The sequence below is a fragment of the Agelaius phoeniceus genome, chromosome 3, assembly GCF_051311805.1.
Source record: "Agelaius phoeniceus isolate bAgePho1 chromosome 3, bAgePho1.hap1, whole genome shotgun sequence".
NCBI lineage: Eukaryota > Metazoa > Chordata > Aves > Passeriformes > Icteridae > Agelaius > Agelaius phoeniceus.
The window spans coordinates 14,417,245-14,443,737 of record NC_135267.1 but is presented as its reverse complement, the minus strand read 5'-3'; the positions used below and the strand labels follow the sequence as shown (position 1 = coordinate 14,443,737).

The following is a 26,493-nucleotide window of genomic DNA, read 5'->3' as shown; positions in this document are numbered from 1 at the left end:
GTCAGCATTAAGATGCTCTCTTAGATCCATAATGGATCTTAAAATGAGTCAGAAGGAAAAAAGACTGGGACAAAAAGAACTCACTACTGCAACATTTTGGGTGGGTCAGCTTTCTTCCTGATGACCACACACAATACAGCATCTCTGTACTTTTGTAACCCTTTCTAGTACACGATAAAAATAATTCAGGATTCATTAACAAATTGCACATGCTTGAAAAAAATGAATGACTATCATTATGTAAAAAGCAGGAGTACTAAATTTGGAAAAAAAAGTATTTCTTCTTTAAATCTCTGCTTGGTTACACTGCCTATGAGAGAACACAGCTAGAAACTGACTTTTGGTTAAGATAACCAAGTACATTAAAGTATTCTTCATCTCTTTGAATCCACAATCAAAAATTAATGTTTTTAGATGATAGAAAATCTCCTCACAACAACCTGAAACAACCTCAATTTTCTTGATGGCTAGGAGAAAAGTAATTTATTTTTCTGATCCAGTGGAAAGAATTAGTGCAGATCTCAATGTAGATATCAGGACATAATCTAAAGTTCCAGTACATCATTTTAGACCCTGGTAAATTGTAGGTCAAATGTCACTGCATAAGATGAGCATGATGCTAACCTCTTTCTCTGACCTAAACTAGAATGGCAACAATGGTAAATGCACCCGTGTGCCCCAGTTTTCTGTCTGCAGCAGTGAATAGGCATTGAATAGGTTTCAAGTGATTCTCCAGTGTCAGGCAGTTGGGCAGCCCAGTGAGAAATCACAAAATTAGGTAACCCAATAGACTGATGCTGAGGAAATTTTGGGTAAATGAGATCTAGTTTATATATGAGGCACTGAGGTAAATGAATAAGGGAAATTGACAATCATTTTTACATGCCAGCAACAGGAGGCATCTCAGTAATGCTGCTGGCAAGGGGTCACAGCTCGTCTGTCACTGGGACAGCCAACAGCCAAACTAAAAATTATTCATTTTCAGACACTATTTAGGTACTTTGTTCACCATGGAGGAGGCAAAAGACTTCTTCTTTTTTTCCTTTTTCTTATTTTTAATTTTTTTTTTTTTTTTAGCAGGCAGAAGCAATAAATCACCTAGTTTAAGAAGACCCAGCTAGCCCAACACAGATCGACTTCACAGGGCAGTCAATGGGCTGCTAATAGAATTACAACTACATGTCAAAATAGGGAAAACATATCTGTGACAGTGACAAAGGGCAAATCAATTGAAGAAGTGTTGTGGGCTCTTTTTAGTTTTTGGGGTTTTTTTGAGACATAGATGAGAAGTACAAGTGAGTCTTTAAAGTCTGCAAGTGTGACAAACAGCAATGTTTATCCCTTTAGAGGAGCCATCAATCCTGCAATACTGAATTCTATGGTCACTTTATTTCTACTGCAATTACTAGACTCCCATAAAACAAAACTAAAGAGCTGTATCCAGAGCTATATAAGAAGTTTCTCATGTATTAGGAAAGCTATTTAAATAGGTTTTATTAACACCTGTAATAATTTGCTTCAGGTGAAAAACCTTGGCACATTTTGTTTACCAGAAATGGGTATTTTTTTCAATTACACACATGAGCTTGCCAGTTTCAGGTGTTTTTTAATGTTTGTACAGCTCAAGCAGAAAATCAGTTACAACAATATTGTTGGCTCACAAATTGCGTTATAATTTGCAATAATTAGATAAAAATTGAGTTATTGAACAGTGAAAAGTTGCCGTTGTGCTTTAAAACTACTCTGCTGCCTTTATAGCATATATATAATCTGTTCCTTTAATACTTTACATATCTATGTCAGAGATTAAAAAAATTCTATGTAATTGAAAATGTATGTCCTCATACATGTTGATGCAACAGTTTTTGATGGCTCTGCAGATGCTGTGGTTGAATACTGAAGTTGTGAGATATTTACCAAGTCATGCCAGCACAGGCTTCTGCTCTGCTGGTACAGTTCCTAAGCAATGAAGAAATACCTAAGGAAAGTAAGTAGGGTGGTAGTCCTTATTCTCCTCTCACTGCAGTCATTCTTAGGTCTAAAGCTATCTCTGACTCCCTATAGAGAAGATCACGTATTTTTATGCATTATTTATGCATGTATGAATGACAACTTGGAATAAAATTGTAATAAAAATTAATTATCTGGGAATCTTCCTCCTATATTTTTGCTTGGATATATAAGCCAAAGAGGTATAAGTTGTGTAATTTCTTAGTGCATACCAGTTTAGACAAATGTTGGGTGCAAGAAAACTGTACTGCCAAAATCAAAAAAGCAAACGGTTCTATTTTCCAAAATTTACTCATGTTGTTTGTTTAAAATATGTGTGTGTGTGTGTATATATATATATATATATATATATACATATACAAACACTAAACTGGGGAAACCTCCTTGAAGTCAATTGAATTTGCATTTAAGCATTTAAATAGATGATAAAACTTATATTGACTCCCAATGAAAGCAGAATTTCATACAGTGCAATTAAACCAGACTATAAGAAGACTCAGGGCCAAAAGGTCTGAATATCTTGCTTTTCTTACATTTTTTTCTTGTTTTGCCTATATTAAATCAATGCCCAGCCATGCTCTTTATCACAGGCTGCAACTTCCGTCGACTTTGTTGGGTCCTTCAGGCTTCTGTGAGTATGGCAGCAATGTCTCCAGAGGCAGAACTGTGTTTTAAATTCTTTGGAGCAAGGAATAAACCATAACATTAATCTTTCTGTAGAGTATTCTATGCATTTTTAACACTGCGATTTTTAATAGATAGTAATAATAGCAATTTTGAAGTACCCTGCTGATTCTAGTAAAGGACTTTTCTTCAGAAACACTATCCCCTGCTGCTAGTTTGCAAATCTTCTAATTCATTACCACATGGAGTGTCCTATGTGTACAACATTTTTTTCCTTCAAAACAGATAAATCCGTATATTTTAGCAACAAAGGTTTCCTGACAGCATGTCACCATTTCTGCCGTGTGGGACTACAGCTACTTTAAATCATTTCCAAATAATGGTAGTGGATAATTTAAAGATCATGAATAAGTCATTTATTTAAATTAAGCATTTAGATTAGCCATCTGTATTTCAAAACTTATAGATCCATACTAAACTAGTATATTTTTCCTGAATGGTGTTTTTATGCTGTGGGTTATACAGTGAGTCACACTATTCCTCAGCAAGCTGCATCATCCTTAAGTTATATATATCTGTGAGAAGTGTGTTTCCATGCCCAGCACGGATGTGACTGTGGCTCTTTGTGCTGTACAGAGCTCAGGAGCCCAGCAGGGAGTGGCTAGGCTGGAAGTTCACAGCTCCTACAGCAGGGCAAACAATGGGGAAGCTATTGCTGGAGCTCCCAGAACAAAAGGTATGAAGTGAGATCCAAGCACCAAGTGATGACAGAGTAAGTGTCTGTCTGCCATCCACCATGGCTCGTTCTGGAGCCTTACTCACTTCAAAAGCAGTCGGAAGACTCAGGGAAAGAGGGCAGATTCTCTGTTAGTTTCAAACAGACATATAAAAAACTGTGTATCCAAAAGGGGTACCCAAACAACAGTTTTGAATTGAAAGTTGGAAAAGAGCAAGTGCCTAGGGCTTTGTCATCATGGCTTCAGAGTGCATCTGGTTTATGCAGCCCAATTTGCATTCCACGTCACTACACTTTTGATCTATGTTTTATAAAATAAGGCTTAAAAACTCGAAGTTTTATGTGGGAGAGTTGCCATGAACTTCTGATGTCTCACAAATAAGAAAGATTGAAGGAGAGTTTGTCTCTCCAGAAAGCTTCGCTGTGTAAGTTTGAGAAAAATGCTTGTGGAGGGAAATGGGTTATGGAAACACTGAATCCTAGAATACAAGCACAACAAATATCCTGCCAGCACAGGTCCTGGCCTTAAAAACTTGGCATCTTTGTGCCAAATTGTACCTGGGAGAGAAAGCTACTGGGGAGAGAATGCATAAGCAGTGTTTTCTACTCAGTGTTCAATCACTTTTGTGGTTGCGTTTAGCCCACTTTTATAAACGATGTGTTTTAATAGGCATTATGAACACTTGACTAACAAAGGTATTCGCTTTTATTTAAATAGAATTTCAGTGAAATATGTTTTGAGAGGATATATGACCCTTTTAAGGCAGGAAAAACTGTCACTATAGAAGCCTAGAAAATATTTGTTCAGTGCTCTCTTAAGCATGTAGCCTGAATGCCTCACAAACACCATGTCACCATTATAAATTAGGCTGAGACAAAGTGCCTGACTGTCTTCTATTGTTCTGATGTGATACACAAAGTCCTGTGAAAAACTCCCAGTGCTTTTCAGTAGCATCAAGTCAGGGCAACACAGTGGAAAATCAGAATGGAAGGGTATTCCTGGTGCTTTTATTAGCACTTTTGAGAAGAGGTCATACTTCTACTCCTTTTGAGGATTGTGCTTACTAGATAGAGTTTTAAAAGGGCTAATATTTTAATGTTGTGTTTTAGCATGTATAACATATACTGAAAGTGTTCTAAAATGCTAAGGGTAAAACCAGCTTTTAAAATACATCTTTGGAGGCTATTGCACCATTCAGGCTCTGGAAAGATTAAAGGAGAATCTTACTTTATGACGTACTCAGCACTTGCAGTGTAGTGCTACCAGAACTGCAGATTTCCATTTTTTTTTTTTTTAAAGTAGCTGAAAAGCTCTGTATCTCCTCTGGGTTGGCATTTGATAAATTTGATACATGGTGATCTAAAATGACCTTAAGTATTAAATAATAGCAAGTATATCTAAAGGATTTTAGTCATCTTATCTGCACACTCAATATTTTTTAGTAATTTCATTGCAATTTTCAGATGCAACTTAAAGAAGATGAAAGAAAATGAGGAAAACATTAACTTTTTTACTACATGGTTCCATTTTAGTGCTACTCTCTATGAAAAAAACAAGCTCATTCGCTCATTCCACTAAAATAAAATTTAAAAGAGGCAAAAAAGTATCAAAATTTGAACAAAAATAAAGTCCCTCCAAAAAAGCCCAAGTCCCAAATGAGGCAAAGTCATTCCAATTAATGTAGTTTCAGGTCTACCCACAGTATGGAGAATTTGTTTTCTACCAAACTTTCACTCTAATTCATTAATTTCTTTATAGAGTTATAAACCGCACTGTCTCTCTTGTGCAGTAATCAACACTGTTAAGGAGCTCATGAGCAGATGTGATACAAGAGAGCCTTTTTATTTTATTTTTTTTTTAACTCAAAGAGTAATGACACCACAATATCATGTGGTGAAGAAGCAATAATTTGATAAACATTGTCTTTCCATTAGATTAGAGCAATTAATCTGATTCTAATTTAGCTGAAACATTACCATACTGGAATCCCTAGAGCCCGATGAATAATCTCTAAACACATTGACGCACTCAGCAGACAAACATTATTTCCACTCATACTGTTGTTCCATATGGTCTCCTCCCATTCTGATGGAGGGCACCCTGCTGTTTCAATCAAATAAATGTCAATTATCTGAGATAGATTTTTTAGTTCACAGGCTCAGGCTTACAATTCAGCTGTGGAACAATTGTCTGCAGTTCTCCCCTGATTGCCTCTGCCTCCTTCTTCAGCTGCCCACCTTGCTGGATTGCTGTCAAGCTTTGCTGCATCATACACAGTTTCTAATGCACTCTCTTGAAAATTGTAGGCACAGGAAATCATTTGTACCTGGGGAGAAACAGCAAACCACAGAAGAAATGGCAGAAGTGTTTGCCATGTAGGCTTCTTTATCCTATTAGTTGGGATGCTCTTTATTGCCTTTTCTATTTGTTGATCTAGCAGGGTGCCCGAACTCTATGCAACTAAAGGCTGCTGAGATGATCTGCTAGAGTCTTACTCCTCCAAGGCAATGCCCCACAAGCCTTTTGCTTCAGTGGGTTATGGGCATGCTCACCACATCCCACAGACTGGCTGACACTTTTATTTGGAAAAACTATGAGAGATGATAAGCTGAAAACTTCAAGCCTTTGGAAGCCACAGTTTTGACCATTGCTACAAGGTTCAAAGCTCATCCAAAATATCTCTTCGGAGTGGTAGAGCAAATGTAGATTACATATTAGGAAGAGATTCTTTTTTGTGAGGGTAGTGAGACACTGGAACAAGTTGCCCAGATTTGTGGATGCCCCATTCCTGAAGTGTTCAAGACTAGATTGGATGGGGCTTTGAGCAACCTGGCCAACTGGAAAGTGTCCCATGGCAAAGAGATTGGACATAGATGAAGTTCAAGATTACCTTCCAACCCAAGCCCAATAGTATGATTCTGTGGTAATCAGACTGCTTGGTGTGTTTGTTTGCCTCTTACACAACTTGTGACTGCTATGGTGTCTAACACTGAGGGAGTGTTGTGCAATTCAGGTTGCTATCAGTAGAGATAAACTAATGCCATTGGGAGAGAAAAACAATCACAGCACCTGAGGTAGAACCAGAGTGCTGGTCAGACAAAGCCCTTTGCAGACAGAATTCATTATTTTATTACATCATACATGACCTCAGTTTTCTTCCCTAGATGTGTCATGGTAGGCAAATACACCCAATGCTAAGGGCAGATGGAGATGAAAAATTTTGTTGTTTGTTCTGCTTTCTGTTGTTTGGGTGCTTAAGGTAGCTCAGCAATGATGCTCTCTTTGTCAGTTCACCTTTAACTGTGCCAGGCAACCCTATTGCACCTACTGAAAACTATACTAGGTGATTGACCATAGCTGTTTGTAGTGATACACAGCTTCTTAAAGGATGCCTGTATATATGAGCTGGAAACACAGGTTGGATCACTTCGCAATCTGACATGAAGAAAATTTTAAAATTGAAAATTCTGAAATTTTTCAATGATACTTGGCATTCAACTTGACCTAAATGATACAGCCATTGTGAGAAGAAAAGTTTATTTTTGAATTTGGGCTGTGATCTGTGTGAGAAACTAATTGTTTGATACGCATGAGGGCCATATGAATGAGGACCAGTGCAGCATTCTGCTAGCTGAAAAAACCTTTGGCTTGAGTAAGTCCTTTTAGGTTCAGAGACTGAAATAGTAAGTAAGGTGTGAGTTGCTTTTCAACAGCTTTAAATTATGGCTGTGAAACTGACCTAGTTTGACTCTCTCAAGTAAAGTATACCTGCTCTTCTCAGCTCCCTTCCCTCTTGCCTTCCTCACCAGGTGTTCTTCAACACTCATTACATAGACTTGAAATGCTCTAATATCACTGCTTTGAAAACATCTTATTTTCCAAGATGCTGGCTACCTTCCCCTTTTCCTAATATCAAATGGGATCCCAGATACTTCAGCACATCAGAAGCAAATTAATTCATCCATTTCCACCAGATATTCTTCTTCTGTAGTGCAGACAGCTGGAAACACAGAGAATCTGTCAGTACAACGGGGTGATTTGTATGCAGCAGTTATCCATTCATTCCCACAGAAGATGGGGCTTTCAAGCAGAGTGGGATGGTTCTTAGTTTCTGATGTAGAATTTTAGGCTATCCATAATTGTATTTTATAGAAATAAAATGTGTCTCTTACTATGGATTTGGGCATTATGTACCCTTAATGTGCCAATAAAGGCTTTGCTTGAGGACACTGTGGAACAACACACTTCTGTTAATATTGCTCAATAAAACTATTAATACAATCAATTTCATTTGAAATGTCTCTTGTCTTGTAAAGTATCAGATCATTGACTTTAGCAATGACAGAGAGTTGTAACTGTCCTATTCAACTAAATTAGTGTCCAAGGATTAGCTAGGACCTCATATTGCACAGTGGAAAGTATTAATGTACTACTGGATGTAAATAAACTGAGCAACCTTCAATGCTTCAGGAAGGATGTAAGTTTGTACTGATACATGCTGCAAAAAAGAGGCAGTGAAAAATGTGAGGCAGAGAAGGAAACAAGAATGGTTCTTCAACTGAGGGCATGAGATAAAGGAAATGGTACTAAACATCTGAAATTTTCTTGTAATCACAGTGATTCTCAGGACCTCAGAGTAAGGCATTTTATATAATTATATTTAACATTCTTATCTGTTTTGTTTCTGTTTGAATAATGCAAAATGAATAATTGAGCGGAAACCAAGCTCAAGTCAGGGAAAGTAAAATGAAACACATTGATAGACATGAGATATTATTTTCCGTCAGAATGCCTGTGTTCTACCACAAATATTTTTCTGTCTTTCTCCTTTCCCTTAACAGGCTGCCTTGTGGTGGAGTAACCATCCCTGGAAGTATTTAAAAGATGTGTAGATGTGGCACTTCAGGACATGGTTTAGTTAAAAGTTGGACTTGATGATCTTAAGGTGTTTTCCAATCTAAGTGATTGTATTTTTCTTGCTAATGAGACACAAGGAGTAGGGTCAGGAAGTGAACAAAGAAGAAACTCATGTATCATTGCATTAGCATTTTAGTTCAAATCAGGAGAGTATCTCTGGAGCACAAATCATAATCTTTACAGTTTACAATATTGGGTTCACATTGTAGAGACATCTTGGAGTACATGAAAGTAAAATGAAAGGTGTGCTCTCACTGTACCTAATTCACTTTGTTCATGGCTGATCAAATGCATAGGAATAGACTGGAGCTAGTCAGAAATAAAATGCCCCGAAATTCTTGTAAAGTGTAAGCTGAGTCTTCAGCACTGTTTCACTGAAAAATCCCTCTTTATTGGGATGCACTTTCTGCTTGTGTGGACATAGCAGGGAAATATACTGAGGACTCTTTCCCCTGCCCTGCCTATATACACTCTGGCTGTATGAACATGTATAAATAATGATCAAACCAATAGTAGTTGTCCCATTTACATTTAGGAACATCATGATTTTAAGCCTGTTTTTAAAAGCATCTGTGAATGCTTTGGTACTGGCAGTTCCAACAGCTGAATTTAATAATAACACAGGGCAGAGCCTAGTGTGGGCAGTGTGAGTACAGAAGGGAGAACAAGTGGATAATGGGAATGGAACATGTTATTTTTGAACTCCTATGGATGTGTTTTGCATATTTTTATTCCTGATCTGCTCCTCTGCTTAAAATAAGCTCACCAATAATACTGAGAGCTGGCTGTCCAAGTGGTAAATACTGAAAAGGACTGGGTGGATACCAAAATGAATAGGACGTGACAATGCAGCCTCATTGAAAGGGAGGCACATCATGCAGAGTATGTTGGGAGGAGTGTGGTGTGTAGACTAAGGAAAATAACTTTTCCCCAGTCCATGCTGGTGATGTTGCACCTCCAAATTGGTTGGAGGCCAGTCACAAGGATGATATAACTGCAGTGCTTGACAGTGGTGGCAGGTCATACAACCAGGAGCAGCAGGGAGGGACTGCATTAAGGTTTGTCATTAGGAAAAAGCTTGTGCCATAAGTGCCACACTGGAACAGATTGCTTAGAAAGATTGTGTGATCTCTACTGTTGGATATTTGCCCTAGGGGGGGAAAAGCTGGACTAGTGCTTGTGGTGGCTCTGCTTTAAGTGGGATGTTGAACAAGGTGACTTTGGGAGACCCCTTCCAACCTGCACTGTTCTGACTGGGGAAGGCTGTGAACTCCAGTGCATTAGGGGACTGCCACAATTTGTTAACTAGATTTGTTAACTAGAACATTTGGCCTGGCCTGGCTTTGCAGAAGGTCACAGGTAGCATAAGCTGTATCACTCACTGGGGCATCAAAATCTGTAGCAGTTACCTGGGGAGAGTCTGTTTCTTTGCATCTAAGATTTCTTAACAAGGAGAGAAGTAAAACTAAGGTGGAGAAAATAGAGGGAGACCCATGGGGAGCCTGATTTATCATTGCTGAGAGGAAGAGGGGAATAGTAGTTGTTTCTTGAATAACTCTCCTCATTCTCCCACCCAGAAGTAGCTGCTGCCCTTCATGTTTCCAGCTGCAGTCACAGCAAAGGCTGATTTCCACCTGGCAGCCTGCTGCCTGAGGCAGCTGCCTACATCACCTCACCTTGATGACTAGTTCTACTCAGGACTTGCAAACTTGCTCTGGGGAACAGAGCAGCTGCACTCAAAATATTGAGCAGACGTCTTCATCTCCACCTCAGTACTGAAGGTTTTCCTCTTTCTCCCCATGGGGTGGCTCAGTGGTACAGGTTAGGAGCAGAGACAGGTGTCAACATGGCCTTAGTGAGACATCTAAATTTCCTCAGCTTTACTGAGGTACTGGGAGATGAAGCTGCAATCTGGCCTCAGAAATGTCACACATATGGATTGGCAACTAGATGTGACCCACAGAGGCATAGCTGAGCAGGTGTCTGCTTAAAAAACAGCTGCATTGATGATGGCTTTTCTTCACTGCCCGTGTTAATTTTCTCATCCAAAGCCAGTGGATCAGTGGCATTGAAAATACTCAGTACAATGTTTCAGCTCTGATTTTAAAATTAAAAAAATTATAATTACAACACTTTTCTTTCAAAATATATTTTTCCCAAAGTTTGATTTTACTGAGGATATTCTTCTGGTTAACATCACAATTTACATTATTTTCCCAAGAAATCAGTGACCACTTTTGGTTTTGAGTTCCTTTCTGAGAGTTTGAGTGAGACAAAAGAAACTTTCTGTGGTGGGACTAGAGAAGCAGGCTCCTTTCACAACACAATAGACTGTTAGCAAAAGGTAAATATAACCTATGGCTGTAAGACTTTAATGGATTTTTACCTCTGCTCTATTTTCAAGATGTGACAAAATTACTGGGTAGCCTATGTATCCAAAGTCAGAAATATACTGGGAACTGAATACTGCCAGCAAGAGCAGAGAAGCCTGATTTTAACTCCATTGCAACACAGCAGAGTTCAGCTTTCATGGTGCATTAATTCAACACCTGCAGGCGCTCTCTTCCCTTGCTGAAATTACAGGCTGTCTACTGAGTAGTTAGGGTTTGGAACTGAAGTGTGGAGTAAAGTCGTGAGGTCTTTATTGATCAACACAGGGACAGATCCTAATAGCTGGATGTAAGCTACAGATGCTCTCTCATATTGCCTAGAATGGAGACAAAGGATGAAACATAGCTGAGATGTTTTACTGCCATGGGCAGTTTTTAGAGTTCTTCACCTTTAAAATAGAAAGTTCTTTAAATTCAAAATTATAGTGATGGAAAAGGATCAGCATTCAAATATGTTAGTTAGCTGATCAGTTGAACTTATAATTTAAATGCCACTTCAGCATCTCAAAAAAAGATTTTGAAACACAGGACTACGTGAATCACACAAAAGCCAACCCAAAATCTTTGCTTTTGTCGTGTGCATTAACAGATTAAATTAGAAGCATTAGAGAAGCTTAATTTAATTTGAAAGTAGGCAGTTGACAGCATTGTTTTACTGTTGGGCTGCTGAACCACTCTGGTTCATGTACTAGTAGGAAGGGCTGTAAGTAACAGAGAGTCTAGAGAGGAGGCCATAAATAAAAAAGGCATTTAATTCAGTATCTTAGGTAAAAGTTTAACAGTCATAATGAGACTGCTGAGGGGCATGTTAATATGCTCCAATAAGCAATATGTTATTGTTGTTTCTTTGGTTTCCCTAATGTGGCAGTTGTGTTATAAGGTCTCTGTCTGGCAGGGTGGAAAATGGGGATGCTTCTGAACTCAGCAGAGAGCAAGAGCTGCTGCCTCATTCCTGAAAATCCCAGTCCTCTCCTGCGTGTGGAGCAGTGGTGCTGTGGCATTCCTGAAGTGTCCCGTACTGCACTGACTTAGGTCTCTCGGCTGATTTTCCACCTTCAGGCAGGCAGTATCTCTCAAGGCTCAGTGCCCCACCACAGCTTTGACACGGGAGATGCTGGCAGCACATGTTTGGTGGTACCAGGTCTCTGTGGTAGAAGACCACGCTGAATTCCTGCCAGTGTTTGCAGTGAGGCAGTTACCTGAGTCTCGATGCTGTTCAGTGGGTCAGTGGAGGTGTGCATGCAGCTGCACACACTGCTCCAATCTGAACACCAAACAACTTGCACAGACTTAATGAGAACTCAATGTATGCTGTAAATTTAGGGCATAAACCTCCAGACTAGAAGAGCACTGAATGGGATTGTACCACATGGCTCTCTAGCTCTTTGCCCAGTCCCTGATGGCCATTGAAAGGAGGTATCTAGGAAAGAGGATAAAACCAAGGTGAACTGTATGTGATACTTCCTTAGGCTTCCCCCTGCTTCCAATTATTTGCAGCTCAGAGACTTCCTGACCTGGAAATATTTCTTTAAATTTACAGCCTGAAAAAAATTCTGATCCATGAACCTGTCCTTCCTCTTATTGGATCCGTGTAAGCTTTTAGCTTCTGCAGCATCCTGTGGTGTGGAGTCCATCAAATGCACGTGCTTGTCTAAGATCACAGTCTCAGAGGTCAGGCTGACTCCTCGTGTCAACAAGATTCAATCCCCATTGCCATCACAGCAGGATTATGCTCCAAAACCAGCTCTTCTTCAGTACCCTCTCTCTGTACCTGTTAATACACGTTAATATTGATTAATGCACTCACCACATATGGTGCAGGCACTTATCTTACTCCCCATCCACCTGGGTTACACATTAATCAACAGTACAGCATGGTATAGTATGTCATGTCTCATTGCTTAAAGATTTTCCTACTCCCTTATGTTGTTTTTAAATTGAAGAAAACTAAGTGCTCAGACAGAAGTAATAGATCAGTATAACTAGATTTGTCTTAATACACCCCAGATGGATTTGCCCAGAAAAGTTTAACGGAAAATCTTTTTCAGCATACAAAAAATTTTTGAGGAGTTATATCACTGAGGATTGCTTTCCGCAGAAAAAGCCGAAAAGGCTCTTTGTTCTGTTCCCATGACTCCCACAAGATAAAGACATTTTTTCTCCCAATTCTCCATTAAAAACAAGATAAAAATTTTTCACTGTGAGGTGTGTTCAGACACTGGAACAGGCCTAAACCTCTCTGAACCCAGGGAGGTTGCAGATGCCCCAACCCTGGTAGTGTTCAAAGTCAGGTTGGATAAAGCCTTGAGCAACCTGGTTAAGTGGGAGATGTCCCTGCACATGGCAGTGAGGTTGGGACTAGATGATCTTTAAAACCATAACAACTCTTAAACATTCAATGATTTCATGATTAATTTACTAGCTTTGGAAAGACAGCATTTCAGCTTCCCAAACTTTTAGTTTCTGAAAAAGTAATAGGTTATGGGCTAAGTACTGCTGTAGCTTAGTTCAGCACTCAGTTTCCCTGATGCTGGACACCAGAAGTCAGGTGTCTGGTCTGAGCAGTCAGCTCTGCAGTGGACAAAGATGAATGGTGCCTCCTGAGACAGATTTATTTTAGGTGTTTAAAATCAACCCCTAGAGATGCTCTATTGATTAGAGGTTATTGATTCATTGGAAACTAGACTGCACATTACCTCTGGAAAAAGTTGGACCCTGGGATCTGGAGCTTAGAGGAAAAAGAAACATGATTGAGAATGATTTCAATTGTGTTTGGTATAATGCTCATCAAATATATAAAAATTCATATTCATAGACATAAAGGAATTAAATAAGTTAAATTTTCACAGAACACAAGACAAAAGGGCTCATGGGCCAAACAGCAGGTCCTTCCAGTATGAGTGGTTTCTGGAGTGAATTGTTCTTTTGTATATGAATAGTTCACGCTTCTAACCGATCACTAAATCATTATTGTTGGTTGTCTTGGTGTAGGGTGAGGACAGAAGTGGGGGAAACTATCCTGTGATCAATGTATTTCCTTGGGGTAATAGTGACAAGAGCGAAAGAGTAGGAACTGAGGGTGATAACCAGAGGTTTTGTGTTCAGTATTGTCTGACTTGCCTCTTGGGTGCATAAAGTTTCTTTTTACATTTGTTTTGGAAATTGTGAACAAAAATGTGTTTTTCATTACTTAAGACATTTCTGAGCTTATGCACAACCTAGTAATAACATGGTATATTTTAATGTGCTTACACAAAATAAGAAGGTTTTTGTTGCTCATGTAATCCTTATCATACCATTTTATCACTTCTGAATGCAAGTGCTATGGCCCATTAATGTATGTTTTGAAACTTTCTTTTTTAAATTCTCTCAAACAAGCCCACAGTTTCCTTGGTTTTTCAAAAGATGTCAATACGCCTTGCAGATTATTGGCACTACATGAATATCAGATAGAAACTATGATTTTCTTGCATTGACTGTATATCAGATGCTGTGTGATAAAGGATATAGTCAGGCCTTCTGAGCATTGCAAATGTGGCTTGTGATGCAAAGAGTGAGTCTGGAATAACTTTAATGCAGGAAGTATTTTGATGCATTATGAAAAGAATTTTAAATGGAATTATACTTTCCAGTGTATTTATGCAGCCTTCATCTTTAAGCAACCGTATAAACAATAAATAATCCTTCTCATCAGTGTCACTACATCCTATTGAATGAGTCTCCAAGGTACTATAAATAAAGGTTATCTTGCAACCATTAATAGTAAACAGAGGAAAGATTTCTTCACTGACTTTTATGAAGTTTTCAGTAGTGTTTAAATTTGATTCGGCATTTTTGATAGTGGCATTGTGTTTGCCTGCCTGCCTGGGATGTTGAAAGGCAAGGAAGTTTGTGAGGTCCACACATCCCACAGGTTTCTATAGGATTTCAGAGCTTGGTGGGCTGTTTGTTAATATCACTGCAATCTAGTGCTCTCTAGGGTGCATTTGAAACTGCAATTGCATTGAAATGTGTCAGAACTGTGCCTAGACATGCCTACAGGGTGTAAACAGGGCAACCTGCTCTTGCTCTACCTAAAGAGGGCTTGTTCAGGTTCAGGACATCCTGGCTTTTAGCCAGCTCAGAGTAATAAAAATTCATAGAATAATTTGCCTTGAAAGGGACCTTAAAGATCATCTTGTTCCAATCCCCCTGCCAGGGGCAGGGACACCTTCCACTTGACTCAGTTGCTCAGGACCCCGTCCTGCTTCCTCACTTATTCCTCTCTGTGGTTCACTCACTCACTTGTGATAAAGGCCCTCATTTCTTTGGATGTAAAATCTGTTTTGTCTTTTTAGGATCATACCTGCTGGTAGCCTATGTGGAAGGCTTTCCCCAGTCCTACCTGAGCAGTGGGTTTGAGGCACCATGGTTGAATCTCCAGCCCCTGCTCAGTATCATCTTTTGAGCAAACCTTTGCCACTGCTACTGGGACATTATACTTGTATTTCCTAGTTGCATGTTTCTCATGATAGAATATTTTGTCTCCCAGCAGTGGTATGAACAAGAGAAACTAAGCTCGAACAAAGGAGGAAACTGAAAAAGTCCCCGGAAGGATATTAATCAGACAAGACATGAGTAACCTGAAGAAGAGGTGAGTTATAAATTTCCACGTTCAGAGGACACTGCTTGCCTTGTACCTTTCAAACTTGTTAGTGCCACTGCTGATCCAAGCAGTATTTCTGGCAATTCTCATTAGGATTCTCCTGCCCAAAGTCAATGGACTGCCTGTATCATAGAGCACAAGGACTAAACTTAGCCTTGCACTGCATATACTAAAAATGTGTCTGAATTGCTGTCCATTCATGAGAGCAAAGGAATCAACAAAATAGCCTTTGCAGGACCTATTCTGATATGAACTCTTCCCATGACCTTTATATCATGAAAATCTGATACCTCTGAGAGAAATGACCCAAAATGCTTCAAAAATATTTTTAGGCATTAATGAAAGGCATAACTTTTCAAGGGCTCCAAACATCAGTCAGTCTTGTTGTCTTTTATTGGCTTTGGAGCATAATTTTATAGTACTATATTACTTCTAAATTGAGAATATTTTTTTAAGAGAAAACAAAGCAAAACATGAGCAGAAAGACTAAGTCCAGAAATATTCTGATTTGTTGCAGCAGCAAAAAATTTGTGTATTAGCAGAGGCCCATGTTGGGTTGTTATGTGCTATGCTTTTGTCATGCTTTGTCTATCTCTCTTTAAATTAAATCCCAAAGCTACTGTTGGGTCGATTTTGGGTAGAGCAGAAGTGGCATAAAGCCAGTTTTTCTCAGTTGAGAAAATACATTCCCTGTGTGATAATGTCTTTTTAAAAAAAGACACTATCAATAAAGTAATCAGTAAAGTAAGAAACATCAAGGTAGATTCAATAGTCACACCAGAGAGTTTACTAATGCATAGCTGCTCCTCATGAGATCACCACAATAGACCTGATGTTTTTTGGTTTTAATTTTATGTCAGCATGAGCTCTCTTCTCTCTGTTCAATATAGCACTCTTCATACTGACAAAGTGGAAATGGCATCTATCCAAACACACTGGCTCAATGAGCCTCGGTTTTGATGACCTTATGCCTTGTTGGCCTTCTGGTTTAACTGTGGTAAGTTTATTGTTGGCTTCAAAGCAGTTAAATGTAGTCTGAAAGCCTTTTCTTGTTTACTCCTTCCTTTTTTTTCTTTCTCTTTTTTTCCTTCTCATTGTAGAAAAATAAATACTATGTCAAGGACAAACACTTAGGTTATAGATTTTTTCTTTTCTGTTACTGTTTTTATTACAAGGTAACCCTGAAGACCTTTTCATTTTCTTGATTGCTTAAAGAGGCTTCATGAAAACATGACATCTCAGATGTAGAGATAGGTATAATTGAGTGAAAGATTCCATTTGCCAGGATTCTACTACAGTAAAATCCTAAGGAATTAAAAAAAATGGAAAGAGCCAGTAAGGTTTTAGTGGAATTTGATAGGAGGCCCTATACAAATATCCAGATGAAACTCTAGCCAATTATTCTGTGCTGAATATTATGCCCTGTTGAAAATAAAATACCTGAGTTTAATCTTTCATTCAGAGTAAAAATTTGTAGTATAATGACCTGATTTAGCTGAAAAAGGGAAAAAATAAGTAAGTCTGACAGCTGAGAACAGAAGGGGGATTAATCTCAAAAGCTTCTAGTCTTTGTTTCCCATCCTTTCATTATTATTCAATCAGAGCAAAGAAAGGACTAGCTGCCCTGACACAGCTCCAATTGCATTGCTCAGAGAAAGGGAGAGGCATGGTGTAGAGAGAGAGATTTCATTATTTACAGAACGAGGAACTGTGAAGAAAATAGAGAGCAAAGGAGCCATTTGTCCCACCTCTAGGTCTGCCTGGGGCTTTGGGCAAAGGCAGGCTGGCAGTCATCAGCAGGTGCAGCAAGGGCAGCTGCAGGTAAGTATGACAGGGTGGGGTGTCTCACGAGGTGCAGGGTGCAGTAACCCACCAAATGCATCATTACCTCACTTCCAGTCTACATTTGACCTCCAATGTGCACATGAAGAGAAGAAGGGAGATGATGCTGTGACATACATTGGAGTGCTGTCTGCTCTTCTGATGTCTTTGATGGTGGCTCTTCTTGGCATGTGACATGATCCCAGCTCTCATTCCACTTGTGAGCATGTACAACCACAAGCTCCAATACAGCCCCAAATGCCAGTGGCTGCTGCAAGTCAGACTGCTGTGCACCTACTCTCTCCAGCTGACCAGAATTGCACTGGAAAGTACCATGAGGTACCTTGCACTTCTTACACCACTGTTTGAATCAATGCTTTAGTCTGCTAGGCTTTAGTTTCTGCAGTAATACTGGAACAAATATTCAAAGTATCTTTAAAGATCTGGAGGATGATGAGGAGATGAATTAAGAGCCATTATAGATTTTCCAAAATCAGGTTATGTCAGTGGTCTAATTTCCTTCTGGAACTAAATAATAACTACCCTTATAGATAGGAAAGAAACAGGCTATGACACTCTGCTTTCTCCTGACAAATTCTGATTTTATCTCTCATGACATTTCATAAACTAGCTAAGAAATCACTCTACAGATTATAATAAGACTAGTTGCACTCTTTTTGGAAAACTGCATTTAAAAAGTTTTTCAAAGCTCACTATCACTTTTTAGTATTTTTTGTGAACTTTCATTAGATGTCAATATTTAAGGAGCATACTATAGGACAGAATTAGTCTTGAGAAAGAGTTTGACACATTAAAGATGCAGTCTAAGGCAGCAGTTCAACAAGAAGTATTTCAAGATATTATGCTTGGACAGGAATAATCTTCTTACACCCACAGAGAAAGAATAAGAGGCTGGATAATTGAGTATCCTCCTCACTGGAGAATAAGAGGTTAGGCTGAATCTCCCGTCACAGTGAATAATCTACTGAACAGGATAAGAAAAAAGTGATTTTGTTGGGAGTTAATAGGTTAGTTACACAAGAGTATTACCTGTAGGGTATTTGAAATCATCTTCTAGTCTATTAAGTTTTGGTAAAGGTTCATTTAGAATATTATGCCCAGTTTTGAGTACTAACTTTTAACAAATACCTGGCTCAACTGGAGAGATTACTGAAAACAACAATTGTAGGAGCAGAAAATGTAATTTATGAAGAAAGGCTTAAGAAATTGGAATGGTTAGGTAGAGAAAGAACATAGCATGAAACATAACTGTGCACAACTTAAAAGGAGGGTGGAAACTCTGTTCCTTTCACATTCTACTGATAGAATAAGAAATAACAGACTTTAACTGGTGTAATGAGGATTCCCGCTGAAAGTTAGGAATAATATAATGAGAACAAAGACAGGAAAGCTTTAGCACAATCTGTGAAAGATTATGGAATCTCCACGTGAAGAACTTGTCTCTCTGGCATGGCTTGGGTATAGTTCAGTGAGGAGAAGGATTAGATGTACTCTTGAGGTAATTTCAGTAGGGTTTTCTGTAACATTTTTGCTGAGTCTGTCCTTTCAATATGCGATTCCTTCTTTAGAGCAACTGTGAGGTGAAAAATGTTATTTAGCAGAAAAAAGAGATTAATTTGACTTGATTCCACTTACATGCTCACAATCACCTCTCACATGCTCAAAATGGATTTTTTGCATCCTGTGTGAGCCTGTTGTGTTGGCTGAGCCTAGTAGGTAGACTCCAAAATACCCCTGCCCTACTTGCAAATGCTTAAGAAATTTGATGAGTTTTGTTGCATACACAGCACAGTTTCCAATGAGGTAGAAGTCAACATGATATTTTCAAAAAATGTCACTGCTTTGGAAAACCTCAGGCTTTGGTTCATCTTGAGACACTCATTTGCCTTAAACTATTCTCTACAGCAAGACAGCGCATGAAATTGTTTGCACTTTGGTGAGTGCTGCCTTTGCTGATTGTAATTCAACTTCCAAAAGAAAGTTTCAACTGTCCTCACTGTAATCTTCTTACTCTCACGGTTCTAGGCTACGGAGACATTGGCATACAACTTGTGATCCAAAAAGTTTTCTTGTTAATAAGTTTTCCTGTTAAATTGCAGATTTGTAGGTCTGGGTGAAAACATTTGGGAGTTTAACCATTTCATCAGAAAACTCTGAGCTCTATTACTAGGATTGTTGATTTTGGCTGGTAATTGCAATCAAAGTGGAATAATTAAAGAAAGCAGCAGTGGTTGAAAATGATTGCCAGTTGTAATTACAAACCAAAACCAACAATCCTATGGCCTACTGCCACCATCTGTTTTTTCTGCTCACTGTGACTACAGTTTCCCCCATTTCCTTTTCTCACTCAGCATGTGATACCTTCTACTTCCTGCTTGACCCCTTTGCAGGGTGTCAGAGCTGGGATCTTCCAGGGGCTGTTGCTAGCAGGATGTGTCCTGTTTCAGGCATTCTACTCATGTATATGGGGTTTGTCATGCCTCCTCCCAATAACCTGTCATGGGAAGAATGCCTCTTGTTGAAAGAAACATCAGGTAGCCAACTGAGTTGATTAAAAAACTTTCATTGTTGTTTGCTAAACTGACAGCTGGAAAATTGATTCTCAGTTAACAGTTCTAATTTCTATTACTGGATATCTAACTCCTATTTTAAAGAATTCAGGTCTGCATTTAATAACTTGAATATATTTTATTTTTGCTTATGTGTCACATACTGGATTTGCATAATGAGATTTGAGAGCATGTGCAGAGGTAAAGAACCCCTAAAATAGCTTAGATTGTGTTGAAGGAGACAAGGAGACATTTACATATAGAAGGCAGAAGAGGGTGAAGAAAGTTTTTGTCATGGTTCTTAAATATTCTGCCAGTTTACAGTATCATCTAATTTGACATTTCATCACAGACTATGGAGGCAAAACAATTATGACATAGAACATTGCAAACAAATGAGCCCAAAGTATAACTATGGAAAAAGCAAAAGTAAAATATTTTTGAATATAATTAGTCACACTGGTCAGGGGCTGTAGTGTAACCTCCTTCAGCTGCCCAAGTATTCCATTCCTAGGCTTATACCTAGTTTTAAGTTCAGCCTCCTGCTGTCTGAAAAAGTAAACAGATATGTTGGTGAACTAGTTTTGGGCAGGTCAGGGTTAATATTTTAGTAGCAGCCACGAGGGGGATAATACTATTCTATACTATCTTGCACTTGCGAGGGGCAGAAATAAGGGACTGGCATTTTGGGGGAAGGTTGGTATTTTGTTGCAATTTTTCTGTGTAAATTGTTTCTTTATCTTATAGCTTTTGTCATTAACATTGTTGGTGTCACTGTTCATTATCTTATCTCATTGCTGTTTCCTGTAAATTGTTCCTATCTCAGCCTATAAATTTCACCTTTTTGTGGCTCCAATTCTGAACTCCATCCCCCGAGTGGGAAGGGGGAGGGCATTGGGTGTGGAGTAGGCAGCTGGTGTCTGCATTCAGAAAGTCTTGTTTGGGGGATGGAGAAGGTACTAAATTGGGGAGTGCCATTCCTAAGACACAACAATTGTTTTCCAGTGATTTTTCGCTAACTCTGGTGATGTAAGAGAAAGTATATGCTTCTTATCATGTTTAATTCTTTCAGAAATTTTCAGAAGAATTAAGTAACTGGAAAATCACTTAGATTTTTTGACTGCTTATGACTCAGTACTGCTTATGATGAAGGTGCTCATTAGTTAATCCTATCCTCTCAGATGAAAGGTTTGTTGATCAATATAATCTGCTGAGATATAAGACCTTACCTGTAACCTCTTCAGTTTGAAAAAGCAGGTTACCCCACCCAAGCTGCAAGTTTGCAGACAGTACTGGAGATCACATTTTTCAAGATGGGAAGGAACTACAGAGCTGGGATACTGTCTGGGGGAAAAGAACATAATCTTCTGTGGTATAAAGAATTTGGGTGGCATATTTTGTAATCTTTTGTGGAATATCTAACATTACAATGCAGTGTCAAGAAGTGGCTGAACAGCTGTCAGAATATGTCTGTACACAAACCAGACAAATTGGTGGATATCTAGTGAACAGAGTTATGTGTATTGCAGCTGTGCCATCTTCCTGTTATGAAAAAAAGTCTCAACATGTTAGGAATTGGAACTTTATTTTTAAAATCCCAATATAGGGAAGAAATAACAGTAATGAGGTTAGATTTGATAATTTCTTATAAATGATGAACAGGATCTCACATGCATTTGAAATAGATCTGATTGAAATTCATTCTAGTTGTCTCCCATTAATCTTAATTGTAATTCTGTATTTCACTTTAATAGGTTGCTAGACTTTAGGAAGCTGTGTTATTGTTCTTACGTACTTGATTGGTTTTTAATTGATGAAGTTTTTCTGAGTTCTGCATGTGGAAAGGAATGTGAACACTGCCATTTTCTATGTGAGTGTTTCTAGGGCAAACAGTATTGCTATGATTCAAAGCAAGTAGGGAAAATGCAGAAAGTTCTGCTAAAGAGCAGACTTCTGTACTTGGGATGAATTTGATGGAAGGCTTTTTGCTTGTAGTAAAAATTTTAAAACAAACTCAGATTATCTGTCTACAATGAACAGGGTACCTGTAAAACAAACTAACCACACAGCACATACATTGCTTCAGAAAGCCGTGCTCACATTTTTAATGTCCAGAAGGAAGACTTGGCATTTGTAATGCAGAACCTGGAAGGACAAAAATCTCACCCTTTCTGCTTTCACTCATTTCAAGGAGACTCGAGTGTTCTCCACACCTTGCAGGATTGAATCCTTTGTAAACTTGCTCATGATTAATATATGTTATGAATATCTATTAAATGTTACAGTAGGTTGATAACACCCAGCCATATCACTCATTTATTAAAAGAAACTGTTCAGTCAAAGTCTGGATAGGGAGGTGAGAGAGCAACTCAGCTGTACTTAGATTGATGATACTTCTAAAAATTGTCCAAGCATGTGTGCAAGAACCTGTCAAAGTAAGAGTTTAATAAATGAGTAAGTGAAGGACAGGTAACTTTCCCAATATACAAAAGTTGTGCACATGCACCTACATGCTTCATTTATTCCCTGCTTCCTAGCAGGTAAACAACACAGAAAGAGAGTCTGTTTGCCGTTTTTGAGCTAGATTGTCTGGAAAAGAATTTTGCCAAGTCAGTTATTACTGGGGCTACAGCAGCATGCTGCATGGCATCACTGAAGGCTGCTTTTGCATCAGCAGATTTCCACCAAACTCAGTGTAGTGATTCTTTCCTGTCACTCCAAGAACCTGCTCTGGTCTTCTGGGCAGCGTCAGCCACAGCAGGATTTGCCCCCAGGAGGACAGGTGGCTTCTGAAAAGAGATAGAGGATGGGGAAGGGAGGGTATGGAAACAGGGGGAGGTGCAGACCAGAGCCTGGGGAGCAGCTGAGCCTGTGGAGTTGCTTGCTCCAAGCAGTCTCACCCCTCCACAATGACAGCAGCACTCCTGATTTTATAGGAAATTTGCACTTTTCAGGGTCTGTTGCCCAAGTTAATTGCTGATTTTGCCTTTTTTTGGGGTGCTGTCTCTGTTTACACCAGAATTGGTAGGGCAGCATAGCGCTATAAAATTCTCAAAGATAACAGGATATGTTAGGTACCAAAATATTTTCCTCCCTACTGACAGTTTGGAGTTGTTTGTGGTGATTATTTGGTAAACCAGATGCTTAATAAATTTTGAAAAAGAATGTGCCTAATCCAGGGATTGAAAACTGCTTTTAGCTACTTGCCTGACGTGGAACCATCATCTTAATCCCAGGTTTTGATTGTGTAAGTCTCTGAGAACAAAATATAAAGCACTTAGAAATAGCACTCAAGCAGAAAAGGACTGTTGGCTGAGAAGTTCTTAGTGCCTGAGCACTCCATAAAGATTCTTTTCTGTGCAATCATCTGCTTTCATTTCTCCCTCATATCTATAGAAGCCATTCCATTTGTAATTACGGTAAGGGGCTTGACACAGCCCACATTTCTAATGAACTGCCACAATGCTTCTTTATCAGCTAGTTTGTTTCACCTCCAACCTCTTGTTTCACAACATAATTCATATGTAACACTCCTGATAGGTTACTGAGTAATGTCTGGGAGTACTGCCCTCTCTGTATTCCTCATTGCCATTTTGACATAATCAGGATTTACATGGTTTCAGCTCAGGCATCTTTGCTTAGTAAGTGAGCTATAGATTTTCTATGGTAACATGTTGTATTGCTAGATCTTGGACATCCAGGAATTTTTGGGAATAAAATTGCAAAGGCTTAGTGCTTTTTTTTTGCTTTAATATCTATTTTGGACCCTGTGGTTGATATCTGGTATCTGACTTAGTATGATGTGTTAGGTGGCTGACTGGAGCTGCTACCCTCCAGATGTTTGTGATTATCTGTGTTCTGGTGTGTGTACAATAAGAAAGCATTGTGGAAGCTGGCTATGGTTAACCTTGGTATTTACTGTCCTTTAAAAGGGGAAAGATGCTGTCAGGGCCATAAGAGCATCCAAATGCCTCTGTTGCCATTATCACCCATGCATGCCCTGCCTATGGATAAGGAGTTTCATTTCAGTACAGGTCCCCAGTTCTGACTCAGAAATGTTGAATGTTGCTCAAAGTCTTTCTGTGTTGACTTCCTGATGGGATTTTCTGGAGGGATCTCAGATCTGTCCTCCTGTCAGATCCCCATCCCTGCCTCCCCCTGCTCCCAAAAAGTTCTTCCTGCATAGACTCCAGGTCTGACTCATTCACTTTGCCTGATGGTCCCTGGCTGGCTGATGGCTGCCACAGTCACTGGGTCCATCCTCTCAGATGTGGTGGGTCAGCACCCTGGTAGAAGAGGACACTGGCTGTTCTGTGTCCCCTTGGCTCCCGGGAGCTCCTCTTCCCTCAGGAAGAGCCCCAATCCCCTGTGGGCAGCATTTTCTGCCTCAGTTGGCTCAGGCAGCTGGTCATTATATAATGACCTCTTTGAATTGCCTGTCCCAAGTCTTATTGGCAGGAGCAGGAGCCTTTGATGATTTGATAAATCCAAAATAGATGAGGGTCACTTCACGGTCATGGTCAGGTTGCCTAGAAACATCTGCTTCATCTAATGGCATTTGGTGCCTTCTTTGGGAAGGTGGATTTGACGGGGCATGTGACGTATTTAGAGAGTGTGAGTCATCAACATCTGAAAGGACTTCAGTGCCCTCATGTTGTGTGCTTGGCATTGGCAGTAAATGTAAGTGAAGACAGTATGCTGAGCCAGACTGGAAACATTCACACCATTGTGCCTGCAAAAGCACTGGGATATCTCAGCAATCACTTCTCATGGCTCAGTTTGTCCCTTTGAGGGTGAGGAATAATAACTTATTATCAAGTTCTGTGAGATATGAATAATGTGCAATTCTTGCCGTTAATTCCTCCTGAAATTGCACTGTGATTGCTGCTGCACACTGCTGCAAGGTGACTTAAATGTGTTTCTGGGAAAGGGAAAACAACCAACAACCAAAACCAACCAAACAACCAAACCAAACCAACAGCCCTCAAGAAAACTAAATGTATTGTTTAATAATTTACCTTGATGGAAGAGGCACATGAATGGGAAAGTTAACCAGTCAGGGAAAATAGAAAGTAAAGAACGGTAATCAGTGTGAAATAATCACCACAGTATCTGAGTGCTTTTTCCAAGTCCAAAATTCTACATCAAGTCTCAGCCTCCTCCTGGCAGGATAGAGGTCACAGTGTGCCACTTTCTGTCATCTTGGCATTAACTGCTTGAGTCAAAAAATGTAATGACAAAAAAAAGGTCCAAATCTGGGGTATTTGCCATTTGTAAAGGAAGTATCCTATTCAGAAAAATTACTCCTATTCATGAAAGATGTAAGCCAATATTAGAAAAAATTTTAGTGCAGGTTACATAGGAGGCTGCATAATATAGTTTTCTCTAATAAGCCAAAAAAACTTTGCATTCATCAATATGGATTTCTTGGCATGCAAGTGGTATTCAGGAGCACACAAGGGAGGGGAAAGGGAGGCCAGAATACAGGTGAAGAATGAGAGGAAGCTGGCACTGACACAAATGATAGCAAAAATGCTGATTTTGTAAGGAAAAATGTAAATCATTTTTAGTGCCTTTTGAAGAAATGTTCCCAAGTTAAAGTTGCCTTAAAGGCATATGACCCAGGCTGACATTGCTTTGGCAGCAGAATGTGAAGGGTGTGGATGCAAACATGAAATGTCCTTTGATGAAGAGTGCTCACCAACAGCCTTTCTGACAGTAGCAGCAACACCAGTACTTTTGAAGACCCAGTTATTTTTTCTGTCTCTGGACAAAGACAATCTGTACAATTTGTTAAAGCTGAAGAAAAATTGATGTAATTTTCCATATGTGGGGGTATTTATCCCCTCATTTCTTCACAATCAGCTAAACCTAGCACTAATTCTAAGCATATTACCTGTTCAAATCTTGGGGGTTTTTACCTGAGACAGACACAAAACTTTAACTTTGAAATCATTATAGTCAGTTTGTGACTGAACCAGCAAACAGTTACCCCTTCAGAATGCTGAGCTGACCATAAAGGAACATCCCTGCTGGGTGCTATTGAGCACAAGAGCTGTCTAAACTTTCTAGGGTATATAAGGCCACATCATGTGAAGCCTCTCCTGCTCCTAACCCTCCTCTGCCTCTCCCCAGCCCTGGTGTGGGCAGGAATAGCCCTCATTTCTGCACCATGATTCAAGGCCATTATGGTTGGTAGTTGGGTACTTATCAGTTCAGGTACTTCTTGTGCTCACTTGGCTCTATTCTGGTCTTCTTTGTTTTACAACATGGAACAACACATTTTTGTACAGCAGAGCCCTTTATATATCTTTTGAACCTTGTACCTATATATCTTTTGAGTCTTGTGGGGTGCATCACTGTAGAATGTATGAGTTTCTGTACATCTGGGGTACATGTAGGTAGCAGAGAGCTTATTTTTTTTTTCTCATGCTTCTGCTTGATTTCTACAGCACAGCATCACCCACACAGAGCTGCAGCACCTCTCCATCCTCTCAAGTCAGATGTGAATGGTAAGAGGACCCTGTGGCATTGCGCTGCAAGTGTGAAGAGTGCCTGTGCTGCTGGGGGAGCTGGGGTTATCCCTCTGACTGAGCTGGGCCTGGATGCTTTACCTTTGTCACATGCCTTTGTCACATTCCTATTTCTAAATGCAGCTTTTTTTGCAGTGTTAAATGCTCCAAGGGATTGTTGGGCCCAGTCATGTTAATTATAGTATTGAACTTGGATCCAAGCTGGAAGGATTTTAGTCCCAGTTTAAACTGAGCTAAGACTGGATT

General features: G+C 39.4%; 1 long non-coding RNA gene across 4 annotated transcripts in view; it reads left to right on the top strand.

Moving 5' to 3' along the window:
- The window catches only part of LOC143693501 (uncharacterized), a 146,160-nt gene that overhangs the window by 35,043 nt on the left and 84,624 nt on the right, over positions 1 to 26,493 (top strand). For 3 of the 4 annotated variants that reach the window (XR_013181224.1, XR_013181222.1, XR_013181225.1), the window contains exons 2-3: positions 15,210 to 15,311; positions 16,214 to 16,320. This is a non-coding gene — a long non-coding RNA (uncharacterized LOC143693501). The remainder of the gene's footprint in view (positions 1 to 15,209; positions 15,312 to 16,213; positions 16,321 to 26,493) is intronic. The other variant, XR_013181223.1, reaches the window with a different exon arrangement.